The sequence below is a fragment of the Bos taurus genome, chromosome 8 (genome assembly GCF_002263795.3).
Source record: "Bos taurus isolate L1 Dominette 01449 registration number 42190680 breed Hereford chromosome 8, ARS-UCD2.0, whole genome shotgun sequence".
NCBI lineage: Eukaryota > Metazoa > Chordata > Mammalia > Artiodactyla > Bovidae > Bos > Bos taurus.
Window position 1 is genome coordinate 41,635,455 of NC_037335.1, and position 19,514 is coordinate 41,654,968.

The following is a 19,514-nucleotide window of genomic DNA, read 5'->3' on the forward strand; positions in this document are numbered from 1 at the left end:
CGATTTTTTATTATGTTATATAAACATATTTAATATTTGTATATACTAATAAAAATAATGTAATGTTAAGTAAGTGTAATATTTGAAGTCTAGTTGATTTAAGATAGTAGTTTCAGGTATATAGCATAGTGAGTCAATACAGATTATACTCTACTAAAAGTTATCACAAGAAAATGACTATAATTCCATGTGCTATATAATATATCCTTGTTGCTTATCTAGTTTATGTATAGTAGTTTGTATATGTTTTCTTTTTAAATTAATTGGTTTTTTAAATCAATTTTTATTGGAGTATTGTTGGTTTACAACGTTGTGTTAGTTTCTGCTGTACAACAAAGTGAGTCAGTTATGCATATGCATCAGTTCAGTTCAGTTCAGTTGCTCAGTCGTGTCCGACTCTTTGCGACCCCATGAATCGCAGCACGCCAGGCCTCCCTGTCCATCACCAACTCCCAGAGTTCACTCAGACTCACGTCCATCGAGTCAGTGATGCCATCCAGCCATCTCATCCTCTGGCGTCCCCTTCTCTTCCTGCCCCCAATCCCTCCCAGCATCAGAGTCTTTTCCAATGAGTCAACTCTTCTCATGAGGTGGCAAAGTACTGGAGTTTCAGCTTCAGCATCATTCCCTCCAAAGAAATCCCAGGGCTGATCTCCTTTAGAATGGACTGGTTGGATCTCCTTGCAGTCCAAGGGACTCTCAAGAGTCTTCTCCAACACCACAGTTCAAAAGCATCAATTCTTCAGCGCTCAGCCTTCTTCACAGTCCAACTCTCACATGACCACAGGAAAAACCATAGCCTTGACTAGATGGACCTTTGTTGGCAAAGTAATGTCTCTGCTTTTCAATATGCTATCTAGGTTGGTCATAACTTTGCTCCCAAGGAGTAAGCATCTTTTAATTTCATGGCTGCAGTCACCATCTGCAGTGATTTTGGAGCCCCCCAAAATAAAGTCTGCCACTGTTTCCACTGTTTCCCCATCTATGTCCCATGAAGTGGTGGGACCTGATGCCATGATCTTCATTTTCTGAATGTTGAGCTTTAAGCCAACTTTTTCACTCTCCACTTTCACTTTCATCAAGAGGCTTTTTAGTTCCTCTTCACTTTCTGCCATAAGGGTGGTGTCATCTGCATATCTGAGGTTATTGATATTTCTCCCGGCAATCTTGATTCCAGCTTGTGTTTCATCCAGTCCAGCGTTTCTCATGATGTACTCTGCATATAAGTTAAATAAGCAGGGTGATAATATACAGCCTTGATGTACTCCTTTACATACATGCCCTCTTTTTTGGATTTCCTTCCCATTTAGGTCACCACAGAGCACTGAATAGTTTCCTGTGCTCTACAGCAGGTGCTCATTAGTGACTGGTTTTATGCATAGCAGTGTATGTATGTCGATCCCCTTCTCCCAATTCATCCCACCCCTCCCTTGCCCTGCTTGGTAACCACAAGTTTGTTGTGTACATCTGTGTTTCCATTTCTGCTTTGCAGATAAGTTCATCTGCACCATTTTTTCTAGATTCCACATCTAAGCGATATTATACGATACTGGTTTTTCTCTTTCTGACTTACTTCACTCTGTATGACAGTCTCTAGGTCCATCCAGATCTCTGCAAATGGCACTATTTCATTCTTTGATGGCTGAGTAATATTCCATTGTGTATATGTACCACATGTTCCTTATCCATTCATCCACTGATGGACATCTAGGTTGCTTCCATGTCCTGGCTATTGTAAATAGTGCTGCTATAAACATTGGGGTGCATGTATCTTTTTGAATTATGGTTTGCTCTGACATATGGATGAAATAACATTTAAATTGGTTAACTTTGAGGAAAGCAGATTGCCCCTATCAGGTGGGTGAATATAACAAAAGACTCACCTCCTACAAGCAACAGGGAATCCTGCCAGCAGATGGCCTTTGGACTTGAACTGCAACGCCAGCTGTTCCCTGGGTCTCCGTCTTGATGGCCTTTCACCTTGAACTACAGGTTTCAGACTTTCCAGCCTTCATAATCATGTGAGTTGATTCTCTAAAATAAATTTCTCTGTGTGTGTGTATATATATACACAGATCCTTTGGATTCTTTCTCTGGAGAACTCTGACAAATACAACCCAGTAGTAACAACCCAGAGTATCTCCAGGCATTGCCAGGTGACTCCCAGGGGGTAGAATAGTCCCAGTTGAGAACCACCGCTGCTGACAGGTGAGGCTGGCATTCTTTTGCGGCATAGTTCCTGAAAAGGCTGACCTGGCTAGAATAGTCCAGAACCAAATGGAGGCTAAAATACTTTCTGGAAGGTGTTCTCTATGTGTGGTTCCAAGCCTGGTCTGACAGCAGAGGTTTCAAGGAACCTCTGGAATATCTTGAGCTTAAACTAGTCAACTTGGCCTTGAGCCATTAAATTCTCTCTTCTAGAAAAACTGTATCATATTTGCCTAAGTTTTACTTCAAAGAAAAATTAAAGCATATCAACTTTAAATCCAGTCCTTACGCTGCTAAGTCTCTTTAGTCGTGTCCGACTCTGTGTGACCCCACTGACAGCAACCCACCAGGCTCCCCCATCCCTGGGATTCTCCAGGAAAGAACACTGGAGTGGGTTGCCATTTCCTTCTCCATTACATGAAAGTGAAAAGTGAAAGGAAAGTTGCTCAGTCATGTCTGACTCTTAGTGACCCCATGGACTGCAGCCCACCAGGCTTCTCCATCCATGGGACTTTCCAGGCAAGAGTACTGGAGTGGGGTGCCACTGCCTTCTCCACCAGTCCTTATAGATACTCTCATTTATAAGACTTTCTCTCAGTTATCTTGTGTTGATAAATAGCATATCATTTAGAGAAGATGAGCCATAAATTAGCTGAAATCAATATAGATTTTAAATATGAGTAGAAGGATCCTGAGATAATCAGTTTTGTTTAAGGGGGCAAAGAAATATTATTCAATTATTCCTGGGTGGTAAACTTGAATATTGTAAGTCCTTTCTGAAAACAGCATTGGGTGACTCCAAAAGTACCTCATGAGAAATGCTGGGGTAGATGAATTGCAAGCTGGAATCCCGATTGCCAGGAGAAATATCAATAACCTCAGATTTGCAGATGACACCACCCTTACGGCAGAAAGTGAAGAGGAACTAAAAAGCCTCTTGATGAAAGTGAAAGTGGAGAGTGAAAAAGTTGGCTTAAAGCTCAACATTCAGAAAATGAAGATCATGGCATCCAGTCCCATCACTTCATGGCAAATAGATGAGGAAACAGTCGAAACAGTGGCTGACTTTATTTTTCTGGGCTCCAAAATCACTGCAGATGGTGATTGCAGCCATGAAATTACAAGATGCTTGCTCCTTGGAAGAAAAGTTATGACCAACCTAGTTCAATTCAGTTCAGTTCAGTCACTTAGTCATGTCCAACTCTTTGTGACCCCATGAACTGCAGCTTGCCAGGCCTCCCTGTCCATCACCAACTCCTGGAGTCTACCCAAACCCATGTCCACTGAGTCAGTGATGCCATCCAACCATCTCATCCTCTGTTGTCCCCTTCTCCTCCTACCCTCAATCTTTCCGAGCATCAGGGTCTTTTCAGATGAGTCAGCTCTTCACATCCAGTGGCCAAAGGATTCGAGTTTCAGCTTCAACATCAGTCCTTCCAATGAACACCCAGGACCGATCTGCTTTAGGATGAACTGACTGGATCTCCTTGCAGTCCAAGGGACTCTCAAGAGTCTTCTCCAGCACCACAGTTCAAAAGCATCAATTCTTTGGTGCTCAGCTTTCTTTATAGTCCAACTCTCACATCCATACATGACTACTGGAAAAACGATAGCCTTGATTAGATGGACCTTTGTTGGCAAAGTAATATCTCTGCTTTTTAATATGCTGTCTAGGTTGGTCATAACTTTCCTTCCAAGGAATAAGCATCTTTTAATTTCATGGCTGCAATCACCATCTGCTGTGATTTTTGGAGCCCAAAAAAACAAAGCCAGCCACTGTTTCCATTGTTTCCCCATCTATTTGCCATGAAGTGATGGGACCATATGCCATGATCTTAGTTTTCTGAATATTGACCTGTAAGCCAACTTTTTCACATTCATCAAGAGGCTCTTTCTTCACTTTCTGCCATAAGGGTAGTGTCATCTGCATATCTGAGGTTATTGATATTTCTTCTGGCAATCTTGATTCCAGCTTGTGCTTCCACCAGCCCAGCATTTCTCATGATGTACCTTGCATATAGGTTAAATAAGCAGGGTGACAATATACAGCCTTGACGTACTCCTTTTCCTATTTGGAACCAGTCTGTTGTTCCATGTCCAGTTCTAACTATTGCTTCCTGACCTGCATACAGGTTTCTCAAGAGGCAGGTCAGGTGGTCTGATATTCCCATCTCTTGAAGAATTTTCCACAGTTTATTGTGATCCACACAGTCAAAGGCTTTGGCATAGTCAATAAAGCAGATATAGATGTTTTTCTGAAACTCTCTTGGTTTTTCAATGATCCAGCAGATGTTGGCAATTTGATATCTGGTTCCTCTGACTTTTCTAAAACCAGCTTGAACATCTGGAAGTTCAAGCCAGGCTTCAGCAATACGTGACCCATGAACTTCCAGATGTTCAACCTAGACAGCATATTAAAAAGCAGAGACATTACTTTGCCAACAAAGGTCTGTCTAGTCAAGGCTATGGTTTTTCCAGTAGTCATGTATGGATGTGAGAGTTGAACTATAAAGAAAGCTGAGCACCGAAGTATTAATGCTTTTGAACTGTGGTGTTGGAGAAGACTCTTGAGAGTCCCTTGGACTGTAAGGAGATCCAACCAGTTGATCCTAAAGGAGATCGATCAGTCCTGAGTGTTCATTGGAAGGACTGATATTGAAGCTGAAACTCCAATACTTTGGCCACCTGATGCAAAGAGCTGACTCATTTGAAAGGACCCTGATGCTGGGAAAGATTGAAGGCAGGAAGAGAAGGGGACAGCAGAGGATGAGATGGTTGGATGGCATCACCAACTCGATGGATAAGAGTTTGAGTAAACTCTGGGAGTTGGTGATGGAGAGGGAAGCCTGGCGTGCTGTGGTCCATGAGGTCACAGAGTTAGACACGACTGAGTGACTGAACTGAACTGAAAAGTACCTCTATTGATGACAAGGATACTTCCATCAAAAATGAATATGAAGGCTTTATTAAATGAAATGTGAATTGAAGCAAACAGTATTTCCAAATTTGTATCTTATTTTAAATGTGCCTTTGAGTTGTTCATGTCACTAAATAAATTTAACATCACAAGGAGACATTTGACTGGTTCCCTCTATCTATAAATTTGGCTCAAATGTATTTTTGCAAATTGTCTTGCTGACACAGGAAGGAACCCTGAATAGTCAGCATCCTTGGCATTCTAAAGGCAAAGGGATCAAAGTTACCAAGCTCCTTGCCTTCCTCCTTCCACCTTTCTACTCTGCCTTTTTCTCCACTTCCTTTTCCCATCAATCTCCATCCCACACATCCCAGCCTCCTCCTTGGTTTCCTTAATCTCCTTGTTTTCTCCTTCTTCCTTTCAAATATGTACCTTTCAAAGATTTCCATCCCGTTGTGCTTATGTACCCATTCTTTTTCTATCAAATTTGATGGAAAGAAGAGAAAAATTTAGGAGAAGGGGGTAAGATCGATTCTTCTTCCATTAATGAGAATGTCAGCATGGAGAGGCCTCCACAAAGGCACCAGGTCTGGGAAGAGTCACGCGGAGGATGGTTCCATCCATACACTCGGCAGAATATCACTCACTCTCCTCCCATGTGAGTCTCAGGACAGGACATGTAGTTTCAACAAAGCAAACAGAGAAAGAAAAGTCAAGCTTATATAGTTCTTCTACTGCAGGGATGAATTTGCTGCAAGAATCAGCATTTTTTCTTTTGAAATCAGCTTGATTTGGCTGCATGTCCACCCGTCAAAGGTAGTAAATATTTTCAGTTGGATCTTAGAAACCTCTGCCTCCCTCATACATCCTAACGAGTCCTATAGGACATCGTTGTTGTCCAGTCACTAAGTCGCGTCTGACTCTTTGCCACCTCATGGACTGCAGCGTGCCTGGCTTCCCTGTCCATCACTATCTCCCAGAGTTTGCTCAAACATTGATCGGTGATGCCATCCAACCATCTGATCCTCTGTTGCCCCCTTCTCCCCCAGCCCTCAGTCTTTCCCAGAATCAGGGTTAGCCACCCGCAAAAATGAGGAAGGGAACTTTAATCTTTAGTTTGTGACAGTGCCTGAGGAAATGCCCATTTCCCAGGTTTCATGACCTTCTGAGGCAGGTCCCTCCAGTTCACCTTGAATCCCCCGCATCTCTGGAGCCCCTGAACCCACCTCCACTGAACTGCACGTTATATTTCCCTGATTTTGCTCTTCTGGTACCTCAGCATTTTCCCTCCTGGACATTTCAGCTCCTTTCTTCCAGGAGCATATCCCTTTCCTTTTCCTATTCTTCTCTTTCTTTTCCTTTCCAAGTCTGACCGTCTAGCCAAGGAGCAGAGGGGTGAGAAAAGGAGGTAATACCTCTTATCTTATTAGTGACAACTATGAGAATGAAGCGGAATGAATGCCTCCATAAATTACTCTCCCATGTTTCCATTTTCTATCTGCATTCTTTGATGAGTTTTCTCAAAAGCTCCTGCTAGAAATATGTGAACAAATGATTAGGTTGTACTTGCCTTCTTTTTTATTTATGTGTTTATTTTTGACTGCACTGGGTCTTTGTTGCTGCCCGCAGGCCTTCTCTAGTTGCAATGAATGGGGGCTACTCTTCGTTGTGGTGCATAGACGTCTCACTGTGGCGGCTTCTCTTGTTGCAGAGCACAGGCTCTGGGCGCACAAGCTTTAGTAGTTGTGGCACGTGGGCTCAGTTGCCCTGCAGCGTGTGGAATTTCCCCAGGGCAGGGATCGACCATGTCCCCTACATTGGCAGGTAATTCTTAACCACTAGACCACTAGGGAAGTCATGTATTTACTGTTTTTTATCTCCATTATTCATAGGTAATGTTTCTTGATTTACATTATCTCTTCATTACTTTTCCTTGTGTTCCCATGAAAAAGAGGAATTGGCTAAAATGAGCAGATCTGGAATTTGGATGTGTGTTGCTCTCCCATAAGTATATAAACTTTATCACACCTTTGCCCAGATCCTTCCCTAATAAGTGTAATTTATAGGTGTTTTTGGGCTTCCCTGATAGCTCACTTGGTAAAGAATATGCCTGCAATGCGGGAGACCCTGGTTCGATTCCTGGGTTGGGAAGATCCACTGGTACCCACTCCAGTATTCTTGGGGCTTCCCTTGTGGTTCAGCTGGTAAAGAATCTGCCTGCAATGTGGGAGACCTGGGTTCGATCCCTGGGTTGGGAAGATCCTCTGGAGAAGGGAAAGGCTACCCACTCCAGTATTCTGGCCTGGAGAATTCCATGGACTATGAAGAGTCGGACATAACTAAGTGACTTTCACTTTTCTCTTTCATAGGTGTTTTTAAATGATTAGTCTTATAGATACTTATTTTGCCTAATATGTTCAAAAGAATGCATGTGGGACCAGTTAGACTTTTTTCAGAGGTTAACTCCAGTCATTAAATAGGTTGAGTTACTTGTGACCTTATAAGACAAAGGTCTATAAGACCAAGGCTTGCAATTCTCCCTTTATAAAAGCTCTTAAGCTGTTCCTTCTTTTCATTCCCTGTTGTCAGCACATTGGTCTGAACCCATGTGACTCTCTGGCTTAGAGGTCTCAATCTACTACTGTTGCTGCCTGTAGCAAATCCTGCCACCAGCCTGTCTGGACCACGCACCTTATCTATTTTGCACACTATCCAGCCCCCCATTGCCAGCAGATGCATTTCTGACTGAGGGCTTCTCTGATGCTACCAGATGCCATCACAGTGCCTGGGTGTCAGGCTGGGAGTTCTGGGGAACCTCAAATCCCCGCCCCCAAGAGCAGCCTCAATCAGTGACTGCTGGGAGCTCACGTATAAACACCCCGGCTCCTGCATCCCTTGGGGGGGATCCCTTGGCTCTCTGTGTTCCACACTGGCCCCCAGAGTCCCCCAACAAGGTTAATCTCCAGTTACCCAGAGTGGTGAACTGCCTGACAGAGAACACGCTTCTGGCTGCCTCTGGTTCCCACCTCTCCCCACTAGTCCCACACTGGTGTTTCCTGGCATCACCCCCATAATCAGGGATTTTCACCTGAATCTTCATCTCATTGTTGACTTCTGAAGGAACTCATTCTGAGACACTGCCTCTCATGTCAGCTCCCACTAAACAGTCGTGTTATATTGAACTTTTAAAAAGTTCAAGGAGGTTAAAAAACAAAAACTTTGTTAACATCATCTCCGCTCATAAATCATTGGCAACTTGCAGTAGATAAAGTACATATGGTCTTAGTCTGTGGCTTGAGATTCTATATAATGTGGCTTTTTTCTACTGGCTATAATCCTGTTTCCTACAACTTCCTTCCACTCAGAATGGAGCGTCCAACCATTCCCAGGGGCACAGTGCTCGTCTGGACCTCCAAGCATGTGCCAGCGTTATTCCCACTACCCAAGTACACCACCGCCACCACCCCCTCTGCGCCCCATTTCAGTGTATCTAAGGCCACCAACCATTGTGACCATCGTCCTCTTTATGGGTTTTTGCTGAACACACTACAAAACTTTGGTACTTCACCTCTACTTCTTTATTCTGATATTTACCATATTTGTGTTTATTCCCATCCTGGCCTCCCACCTGAACTCTAAACCCCTCTTAGAGTAATGTAGCCATTTTCTGTCTTCAGGACCTGGAATGTAGCTCTACAAAATACTAGATGAGGAGACAAAATTCATACTCTGCCATTATTAAATGTGTGACTGTGGGCAGTATATATACATCATCTCTTGGAGCTTGTTTCTGTATTTGTGATAGATCTGTAATGTAATACTACATACAGTTTGGATGATTTGAGTGACACAATACATGTGAAAAATGCTCTCAAAACTATCAAATGGTGTCTAGTTAGCCATGATTAAGTGGTTGGCAGATAGTTCCTCCTGCTGCTGCTGGAAGTGGGAACGATCAAGTTACGTAAGACAAGCAGCTCCTTAGAGATAAAGAATGAGTGTCAGGAAAAACCAGCAAAAAAATAATATATCATTATGATGAGTTTTATAGAACCAGTTCATGAGCAATAAAATAGCATGATTCTATCTACTTCATATATTCATTAATCCTGCAAAAGTTTATTGTTTGGATGTCAGATCATTTTTCTCCTTTGCTCAGAACCCTGAGACGGCGCTTCTTTTTCACTCAAGAGTAAAACCCAAGGTCCTTAAAATGGCCTAAAAAACCCTTTCACCACCTGCAAACCACTCCCACCTTCCTCCTGAACTTGTTTCCTGTTACTTTCCTCCCTGGCTGACTCCAGCCACCCACCCCTCCCCGTGTTCCTCAAAGACATAGTCATGAGGGTGATGACTCCTGCTCTCGGTCCTTTGCTTCAGCTCTTTCCTCTGCTTGGAAGGCTCCTCTTCCAGATGTGTGCTTGGCAAACTTCCAAACTCTCCAAATCTCTCCTTAGTGAGACCTACACTGACCACCCTATTTGATATTATAACCTATTCTCCTGGTCTGGTTCTCTCTTTACTCAATTCCATTCTTTTTACTGTAGTACTTCTAACATATCTTATCATGCCCTTGTTTATTGCTTGTGGTTGTTTGGTGTTTATTATCAGGAACGCTTAGATTTGTTGACTAATAGATATCCCAAGTGCCCAGGACAGTGCCTGGGACAGAATAGCCACTGAATGAATACAGTTGCTGAATTTGTTGACTTAAGTTCTCACTGTGTGCCCGCAAATAAAATAGCTGTGATCCTTAAACTTGTGCAGTTACAGCTTAACAGTGATACCCATCTAACTAATCTTATCGACAACTAATTATGTGCCAGGCAATGTATAGGGCCCTAGAGATACAGTGGGCTTCCTTGGCAGGTCAGATGGTAATGAATCTGTCAGTAATGCAAGAGACCCAGGTTCGATCCCTGGGTCAGGATGGTCCCCTGGAGAAGGGAATGGCAACATTCTCCAATATTCTTGCTTGGAGAATTCCATGGACAGAGGAGCCTGGTGGGCTACAGTCCATGGGGTCGCAAAGAGTCGGACACGACTGAGTGACTTTCACTTTCACTAGAGATACTACAACAAACAAAGGACAGTTTCCTTGCTCTCAGATAGCTAATCCTAGCTAATCCTTGTGAAATGATATGTTGATGTTATAAAAATTCAGGTGTTAATGTATTTGAGATACTCGGCCACCAAATTTAAAATTCTCGATTGTTGTTTTCACCTCCCTGTCTCGAGGACAGTCCCCACGAGCGCCCTGTCTTGCACATAGTCAACCTCACCAATAAGGTGTCTTAAAACAAACACTGGATTGTGTAGCTCCCAAACCCTGACTTCTACACTCAGTGTGAAGTCATATTTTAATTGTATAGTATAATTTACTGTCCAAGGAGCTATTTTTTGAGACTTTTTGAGGACCTATTGCACTGAGTTGCTAAATACTAGATACTACATCAAAGAATATATGGCAGAAATTAATCTTGTCCCCTCCCCCCAAATATAGAAAAGACATAAGATTAGGCTTCCAAAACCCTGGTGACCATCCTGGTTCTTGTCTTGACCTTGCCACTGAACCAGTCATATAACACTGAAGGCAGAGTATACAGCTCAGGTCTTTCTTCAGGAGGACACCTGCTGCAGCAGGTGAGAGGTGGGTTAGCTGAAGGTCTCCAGGCTCTCAAACCTCCAGCATCCACAGTGTCCAGACCAAGACCATGGGCTCTGGGGCTGCTCCAAGCCAACAACAGGACATTCCTGTCCACCTCTGTAATGGCCAGTCTGGGCTCTGAGTCTTCACACCAGCCAGGCCAAAGAATCCTCAAAGCTGTTCTTGGGGGCTCTTCCTGTACGATCCTTCCCACATCCCTGTCCTAGGCTCTCCCTCTTACCCCACTGCCTCTTCCCTTTAGCTTTATGGAATATTCCTTGTATAAATCTTACATTTATAACTCTGCTCTTGTTTCCCAGAGAACTTGAAACAATGCCACTGGTACCAGGAGTGGTTCCAGAAAGCTGATGAAAAGATGGGGTTTGAGACCAGATCACTCATCCCAGGCTGGCAAGGAGGGTCCCAGTCCAAGTGGTATGTGGGGCACAGCTAGTCCTTGGCACAGATGGTTGTTCATCTGCTAAAAAAGCAGTCACTACTGTTGAGCATGGGGTCATCTGGTGGAGAGGAATGCCTTTGCCAGTGCAGTGGGTCAGGGATTTGAAAGTTATTGGGGGTTGGAGGGCGGTTAGGTATCTACAAGGAGAGTGGACATGGAGGATTCCCTGCAGAGTGACAATGAGAACTGGAATCAGATGGTTAAAGGCTCATGGGGGAGGCAGAGCCATCTCTGGTTACTTGCAAAGAGGCTGCTATCTCTGGCAGGGGAAGGGGATGATGTGAAAAGCAAGCCCAAGATTTCAGGAAGTGTGCATCTCCAGAATGTTTCAAGTGCTTAGCCAGGGCATCCTGTTACAATGGAGCCAAAGACCTGACTGGGACAACCTGAGACCATGAGCTGTGGAATGGGTGCATGAATGGGTGCCCCCGGTTTGGCTCTGCTGACGGCCCTGAACATGCGAACTTGCAGAGGTAGCCCGCACTGCCTTGTTAAGATCCAGACTCTGCTTGAGCAGGAAGATACCGTAGAGGCCTCTCCCTTCAAGACAATATCTGCTCCCCGACCTCTGCCCTCAGGAGCAGCCCCCACTGCCTCTCCTGGCTGCCTGGCCAGTCACTTGGGTTAAACCCAACAGAGGACATGCTGAGCCTGTTGAGGGAGGAGAGATTACCTCCCAGAGGACCAGCAGGAGTTGGCCAGCATCCACTGTCAGGGGAGAACCCCACCGAGGGACTGGGGTGTGAGGGGGCTGGAAGGCCAAAGAGAACAAATGGGAAAACCTTGACTTGGACTCACTTTCTAGGAACATGGGATTTAACACTCCAGCATGGACCCTGGAAGAAGGAGGCGAACACTAAGTTTTTATTCCAGTCGCAGAGCAGAGGTGAAATGCCTGAGTTACCGCAGCAGATGGCAAAACAGGATAGAAAAAGTAGATGGAAAATAGGATCAGAAACAGTTCACACTCCTTGGAATGAACAACGGTATTCATTTACAGTTTTGCACCAGGGCTGTGTTAGCTCGCCCACCTTCTGTCTTAATATAGTCCAAAGAGATCTGGGCCATCTGGACATCCCGCAGAACAGCACACCAATTCATTACATTTGTGAAATAAAGACACGACTAGTACGCTCAAGACCTTGGTAAGAAATGTGCGTTCAAAAAGATGGGAAATAAATGCTGAAGAGTTTCAAGGACAGGCCACTTCAGTAAAGCTTACAGATTCCTAAGACTAGGACTGAAAAAAAGGAGGTGCACATTTTTAGGGTCAGGGACATGTCAGGGTATCCCTCCAAAGTGAAGAGACATGGTTGCATCTCAGATTCCCTATTACAAAGAAGGAAGTACAATGCCCGGGGAGCCTTTTCACATTCTGGCGGCCAAGTACTTCACATCTAGGAATCCTGCTCTGTCTGGTCCATGCATTGGAGGGCATGACAGACTGCCAGCTTTGAGTGGAACCCGGAGCAGGGAGGACTATACAGCAGGGCCAAGATGTAGCAAAAGCAGCCTCCCCACTTAGAGCAGAGCATCTGGTAGACCCTGTGGTGTAGGATGTGTCAGTGGTGAGAAAAAATGCAGCACAGAGTTCATGGTAAGCCCAAGGAGGATCACAGCTTAGAGCCTTGGGGTTCTAGAGCAAGGCCAGATCATCTATAATGGGGAATTATACGCATCTCCTAGCATGTTACTGAGACCTGAGAGAGGCAGTGCTTGACTATAGTGTCCAATGAGCATCCTCCCACAGCTGTCCACTGGGAGATGGGTTCTGTCTCACCCGTCATTCTGTAAAGTGAAAAGGGCCCAGCAACAATCCATTAGAACGTGGAAATGGCATGTCCTGGCTTGAGCCCAAGTAAGACCAGAGGGCATGAGTCGGGTGCACAAATAGGAAGCCTCAATCTCTGCATCACCCACATGATTGCATCAGCCCTGCTTCCTCAGCTCTTTTCTGTGGCCATAGAGCAGGGTACCTTACAAATAGCTGATGGAGGAGGAAAAAGCTCCAGCAGAGTTTACAGGTGAATTGGCAAGGTTTGGGGGTATAAACTGAAAGTAAATAGTAGCATTACAACCTCATTCAGGTGAGAGACAGTAGAGGAGGGAATCTTCCTAGTGGGCAAGAGTATACCTAGTCATCCAGGTTATGTGGAAGGAGAAATGGCCCAAGGTGAGAGCATATAGAAATTGCTATCATTGGCCAATGCCCCAACCAGTCAAGCACCTGGAAGGAAAAGGACGGTGGGAAACAAGGTCCAGGGTAAAGGCAGATGGGAATGGACATGGCAGGTGACCATTTTCACATGATACTACCCAACAAAGTGTTAGTTTCTTAGTCATGTCCAGCTCTTTGCAACCCCATGGACTGTAGCCTACCAAGCTCCTCTGTCCATGGCATTCTCCAGGCAAGAATACTGAAGTGGGTAACCATTCTCTTCTCCAGGGGATCTTCTCAACCCAGAGATCGAACCCAAGTCTCCTGCATTGCAGGGCAGGCAGTTTCTTTCCCATGAGAGCCACAAAGGAAGCCCAATCAAAAGGCATCCACAATAACCACGGAACAACCAACAAGACAAGCTGATTCAGCCAGTTGACATTGGTGAGCTTGCAACACTAGACACTCTAGAGCTGGCCTGGTGGGTACATGAACGTAGCGGCCACAGTGACAGTGACGGAGGCTACATGTGGGCCAAGCAGTGTGAACTCCCACTTACCAGAGCCAGTCTAACTACTGATTCCTCTGAATGTAGACCTGCCAGCAACAGAAACCAGTGCTGAGCCCTTGAATTGGCACTGTTTCCCAGAGACCAGCAGGTCACCTACTGATGAGTTGATGACATTGGGCCCCTATTACTCTGGAAGGGCCAGCTGTTTCTCCTCATAATATAGAGTCCTATTTCAAGTATGGACTTGCTTTTCCTGCCCAAGAGCCTCGGCCAGGACCACTGTCCAGAAGCTAAGAAGTACCTGATCTATAGTCATGGAAAACTACACAACATAGCATCTGAATAGGGAACACACTTCACAGCAAAGGAGGTCATGTGATCCACAAGACACATTTCACACTGCTCCCCCAGAGGCAGCCATGTGACACAGCTGTGCATTGGCTTTTTAAAGGTGAAGCCGAAGCACCAACTCAGAGGCCGTAATCTGCAAAAATGGGATGCTGTCCTCCAGAATGCAGAATAAATCCAAGTGAGAGATCTCTATACGGTGCTATAAGATGACAACCACACAGGCCTGGAACTAAGGAGCAGAAGCAGGAATGGCCCCACTTGCCATCATTCTAAATGGTCCTCTGGGCAATTTGTGCTTTCTGTTCTTACAGCTCTGGGCTCTGCAAAGGAGACACATTCTTGGCAGAGGATAGAGCAAGAGTTCCACTGAGCTATAGATGCCTCCTGGATGTTTTGGACTCACTGTGTCCAGGACCAACAGTGAGAAGAGGAACTCCTCAACCATGTTGGCAAGAGTGATGAACTCACATCAGCAGGAAGAGCTAAGGCTGCTTTTCTACATGGGGGATGCGTGGGATCACTGTAGAGCCCAGGTGATCCACTCAGGCGCCTCTCAGTACTTCTTAGCAGATATGGTCAGTGCAAAAGGATCTCTGTAGTATTCTTCACCTTACAAGGGTATGATTACCAGAGTCTCAATCAACAGATCTTTTTACCACACCTTTCTCCTGTCCATCAGTCCCTTCAGATCAGGATTTGATCAGTATTATGGCCTGAGGCTTCTGACTTAATCCTGTTCTCTCTCTCCTTGTCTTTCACAGGCTTCCCACCCCCAATACATGTCTTGGCCTTCTAATACTATCTCGGCATCTGCTGGAAAATTCAAAGTGACATAACGGGCTTAGGTTGTTGGTTAATCTTTTCACCATCTTAAAATGAGGAGGAAAACTGAGTAGGTATATAGAGCTAGACATCACTGTTAAGTCCTGACTTAACATTTCTATAGTTTTTAAAAGTAAAATGGGAGAAATAGAAAATGATTCATATATTAATGAGCTTGCTCAGAAGTCAAGGAAATCACAAGTCAAAACCAGTCACGAGTTTGCAAAGGAAATACCTTTCATAAAGCCTGCAAACAAGTTCAGCAAAAAGTTAAACCAAAAACATGTTCATTGTTCCCACCTGCTAAAACCTAGTGCTGGTACCTATTGCTTGAGGAGTTCTGTTCTATGATAGTGCAGTGTTAAGTATGACTCATGGGCTTTAAGTGATACGAACTAATCTTTGATATGATCTTTCATTAAAAGTGGTATTTTATACTACAATCAGATACACTTTTATCTTATTGATCTAATTTTTCTGTGGCTCTTAAGAGTGTCACCAAACAAAGTATAATTAGAACAAGGTCAATTTTATGTTTGGTGGTGCTGGTGGTTTGATCACTAAGTCATGTCCAACTCTTGCAACCCCATGGAGTGTAGCCCACTAGGCTCTTCTGTCCATGGGATTTCTCGGGCAAGAATACTGGAGTGGGTTGCCATTCCCTTTTCTAGGGGATCTTCCCGACCCAGGGGTTGAATCTGGGTCTCCTGAATTGCAGGTGGTCTCCTGCATTGCAGGCGGATTCTTTACCAACGGAGCCACCATCTTATTGATCTGATTTTTCTGTGGCTCTTAACAATGTCATCAAAGAAAGTAAAACTAGGACCAGGTCAATTTTATGTCTACTACACAGTAACTGGAAATTCGGAATGCACAATTAATGTTTATATTTGTGCACTTTTTAGCAAATATGTGGTATTGAAAGACATAATCCGCTCTACTCAGAAGCAGTTCTTTTTTACTAAAGGAAAATGTGTTGGCAACTGCTCCGTTTCCATGGATTTATGATTCTAATAGGTCCTGAAAATAAAACCCAATCATTGCCAAAGTCCCACTTATGTTTTACATCAATAACATGCCCTTTATCCCTGCTTATGCATTGGGAGACACAAAAAGAACATCGTTAGTTAAAAATCCATTAGTTAAAACTTTAAAGAATTGATTTGGAGGGAGGAGAGATGTATGGGAGCTGACACCTAACACTTTATTTTTATGAAAAAGAGGAAAATTGCACAAAATAGTGACAAATTAAAAAAAAAAAAAGAACTTTTTCCAGAATACATTTGAAAGCATATAGTTCAAATTTAAACCATTTTCAGTATATAATGATGTTAACTCACTGCAGGAGACCTCAAGCAATACGAGAGATACAGTTACATCTAAGAAATTCTACTTAGAGAAACAAGTGCACTTTATATTTAATTCTCTAATTCTGGTGACCACAAAAAGAGGAACCAGAAGGTTATAGGGTTTAATCCTCATTTAACTGGAAAATCAAATGAAATCACCAACTTGAACTCCATTCCCTAAATAAGCAACTCAATTTTAGCCACACCTTAGTGTGATCTGGGGGAACTTTCCAAATTCTCAGTGGCCAGGTCCCACTTCAGACTAATTAAATCAGAATTACTGTTGTTGGGTTGTTTTTTTTTTTTAATCCACAGGTGATTCTGATGTGTGGCCAAGATTGAGATCCCCTACCTTGGATACCACAATAATTTTAAGTTTTAGCTTAACTAGAGTTATTTTAAGTTTTAAACCAGATTAAATAACAAATCTCTGTTGCTGGATGAAAGCATATTTGCCAAGTTACCTGTAATTTTACTACAGTACTGGAATGGAATCCAAATTCTTGGTTAACAGTATGTCTGATGGTCTTCCAGTCCAGGGAGCAGCCGTGTGACTGAGTTCTAGGCATTTAAATAGACGGGAAACACTGCCAGGTCTTCTCCCTCTGGTATGAAAGGATAGAGCCCTATTGGGAGGAAAAAAGTGGGTTTCATCTTTTCTCCATTCATCTTTTCTCCATTCTCCCAGCCCTGAACTCTGATATAGATCTGGAAACTGAGAGTTACATGTTGCAGTCAGGAAACAATAGAGAAACAAGTCAGTCAGAAAAAGACAAATACGGTGTGATCTCACTCACATGTGGAATCTCAAAAACCTGAACTCATAAAAACAGAATAGATTGATGGTTGTCAGAGGTTGGAAGGGAAGGGAGGGCATGGAGCATAGGGGAAATGGACAGATATTAGATATTTGAAGAATTAACTTGGTTAACTGTAAAATTATAGAAAATTTTTGTTGTTGTTGTCCTGTGAAACCACAAGATACTTCCAACTGACTCCAAACAAATCAAACACTCAAGTCAATCTTACTGTGAAATTTTTGACAGCAGACAGATTGGATAAATAACATCATTAATAATAATCTAGGACTTAGGTATGTGACTTTTTTTTTTCTTCTTGGTGAGAAGGCAGATGAACAGAGTTTGATGTATTGGGTTAGCCAGAAAGTTTCTCTGGGGTTTTTCAGTAAGATCAGATAGAAAACCTCAAATGAACTTTCTGGCCAACCCAATACGTTTGACAGCTACATGGATGTGTCTGAGAGGATGTGGTTGATGCAAACTGTGGTGTTGAAAATATAAATATATCTCTTTCAGGTAGGGTGTGTACAAGAAGATTTTATCATTATTATTGGCTAGTACATACCATTCTGTTTGCCTAATAGGTGCTGCAATGGACCTTCTGCCGTTCTTGTTTTGTATTCTCTCCTCTTGAGCTTTCATTGGAGGATCTGTGAATTAGAGATAGTAGTCCATAGTCAGTCATTTTGAGTTTGGAGTCAGACTGACTGGATCAAAACTACTGAATGTTTCCCCTTTCTACATAATTTGAGGGGAAAGACCTGCTTAACTGTTCTTATGAGACTTAAAAGAGCTTATCCAAACGTAATTCTTAAGGCTCACAGAACGTACTTAGCAACTGTCTATGTGCTGAATAGTGCCATAGGTGTTTGGGAAGTAATGATGGTCCCTGTCCTCAAGAAGCCAAGTCTAGTGAAATACCAGTCTCAAGCCTGATGCCTTAAGAGGTGGGAAATGTGATTTGGAAGACAGTAAAATCTGATGCTTGACACCCCTGGGATCAAGTCCTATTCCTCAACTTTCCCAGTGGCCCTCCAAATGATATATCAGTATACCATCCCGCAGAACCTATGAAAGAGACTGCTTTTGGGAACAGGATCTTTGCAGGTATGATTAAGTAAGGACCTCTGAATGAGAGCATCCTTGATTATCCTGATGGGCCCTAAATCCAAAGCCATGTGTCTTTATAATATATGGAAGACAGGAAGACATAGAAGAGAAAGACATGTGAAGACAGAGGCAGAGACTGCAGTCATGCAGTCCAAGCCAAGGAATGCCTGGAACCGCTAGAAGCTGGAAGGGGCAAAGAATGCTACCCTAGAACCTCCAGAGGGTGCACAACCTCGCTACTAGCATGAGTTCCAAAACTGTTAGGGAATAAATTGCTTTGTTTGACCAGAGCAAGTTTGTGGTGTGTTTCTTCATCTGTGAGATGGGGATAACATCCTAACTAGTCTGATTTCCTAAAGCCTTAAGTGGGCTAACTACCGTCTGGAGGAACTCGCAGAGGTTTAAAATGGCAAGCATTTCTTGAGCGGTTGTTCAAATCATTTATTGTGCTAGGCGCTTTCCATGTATGACTTCAGTTCAGTTCATTCAGTTCAGTCGCTCAGTCGTGTCCGACTCTTTGCGACCCCATGAATCGCAGCACGCCAGGCCTCCCTGTCCATCATCAACTCCCGGAGTTCACTCAGACTCACGTCCATCGAGTCAGTGATGCCATCTATAATTTATTGATCAGGTAACCAAGGCTCAGAGAAATTGAGTGATTTTCCCAAAACTATCCAGCTAAGAAATTGAAAGAAACGAGATCGCAATCCTAGCCAACTACCGAGATGTCCCTGTAATGCTCCCTGCTACCCTGATGGTGGGGAAGAGTGAAGGCAAAAGGAGAAGGGGACGACAGAGGATGAGATGCTTAGAGAGCATCACCGACTCAACAAACTCCAGGAGATCGTGGAGGACAGAGGAGCCTGGCGTGCTGCAGTTCATTGGTATCACAAAGAGTCAGACACGACTTAGCGACTGAAGAACAAGGAGAAGCCCGGCCAACCAAACTTCCACAATCGGTCAGCCTCCTCTAGAAACCGCCAGCTCTGCAACCGGCAAGGGAAAGGGTTAATTACGTCACTTTGAGTAGCCACCATCACGTCATTGACCCACGGATACTTTCTAGGGCCAAAACTCCCGTGGCGCCGCACTCGCGCCTCTAGATGACGTATGACTAGACGCGGACCAGTAGAAATGCCGAATTTTCGTTTTTCCGGCTACTGCCAGCCCCTTAACTCTAG

General features: G+C 43.8%; 1 long non-coding RNA gene across 3 annotated transcripts; it reads right to left on the reverse strand.

Annotated features, from left to right (window-relative positions):
• Positions 1 to 243: 243 nt before the first annotated feature.
• On the reverse strand, positions 244 to 19,457 carry LOC101905770 (uncharacterized). Of its 3 annotated transcripts, none has more exons than XR_009495554.1 (5): positions 18,712 to 19,457; positions 17,789 to 17,873; positions 16,888 to 17,049; positions 1,884 to 5,789; positions 244 to 1,216 (listed from the first exon to the last, which is right to left on the reverse strand). It is a non-coding gene; the product is annotated as an uncharacterized lncRNA (long non-coding RNA). The 3 variants fall into 3 exon arrangements; XR_009495555.1 differs by having other exon boundaries at positions 1,884 to 6,658; XR_009495553.1 differs by having other exon boundaries at positions 1,884 to 17,049.
• Positions 19,458 to 19,514: the final 57 nt, after the last annotated feature.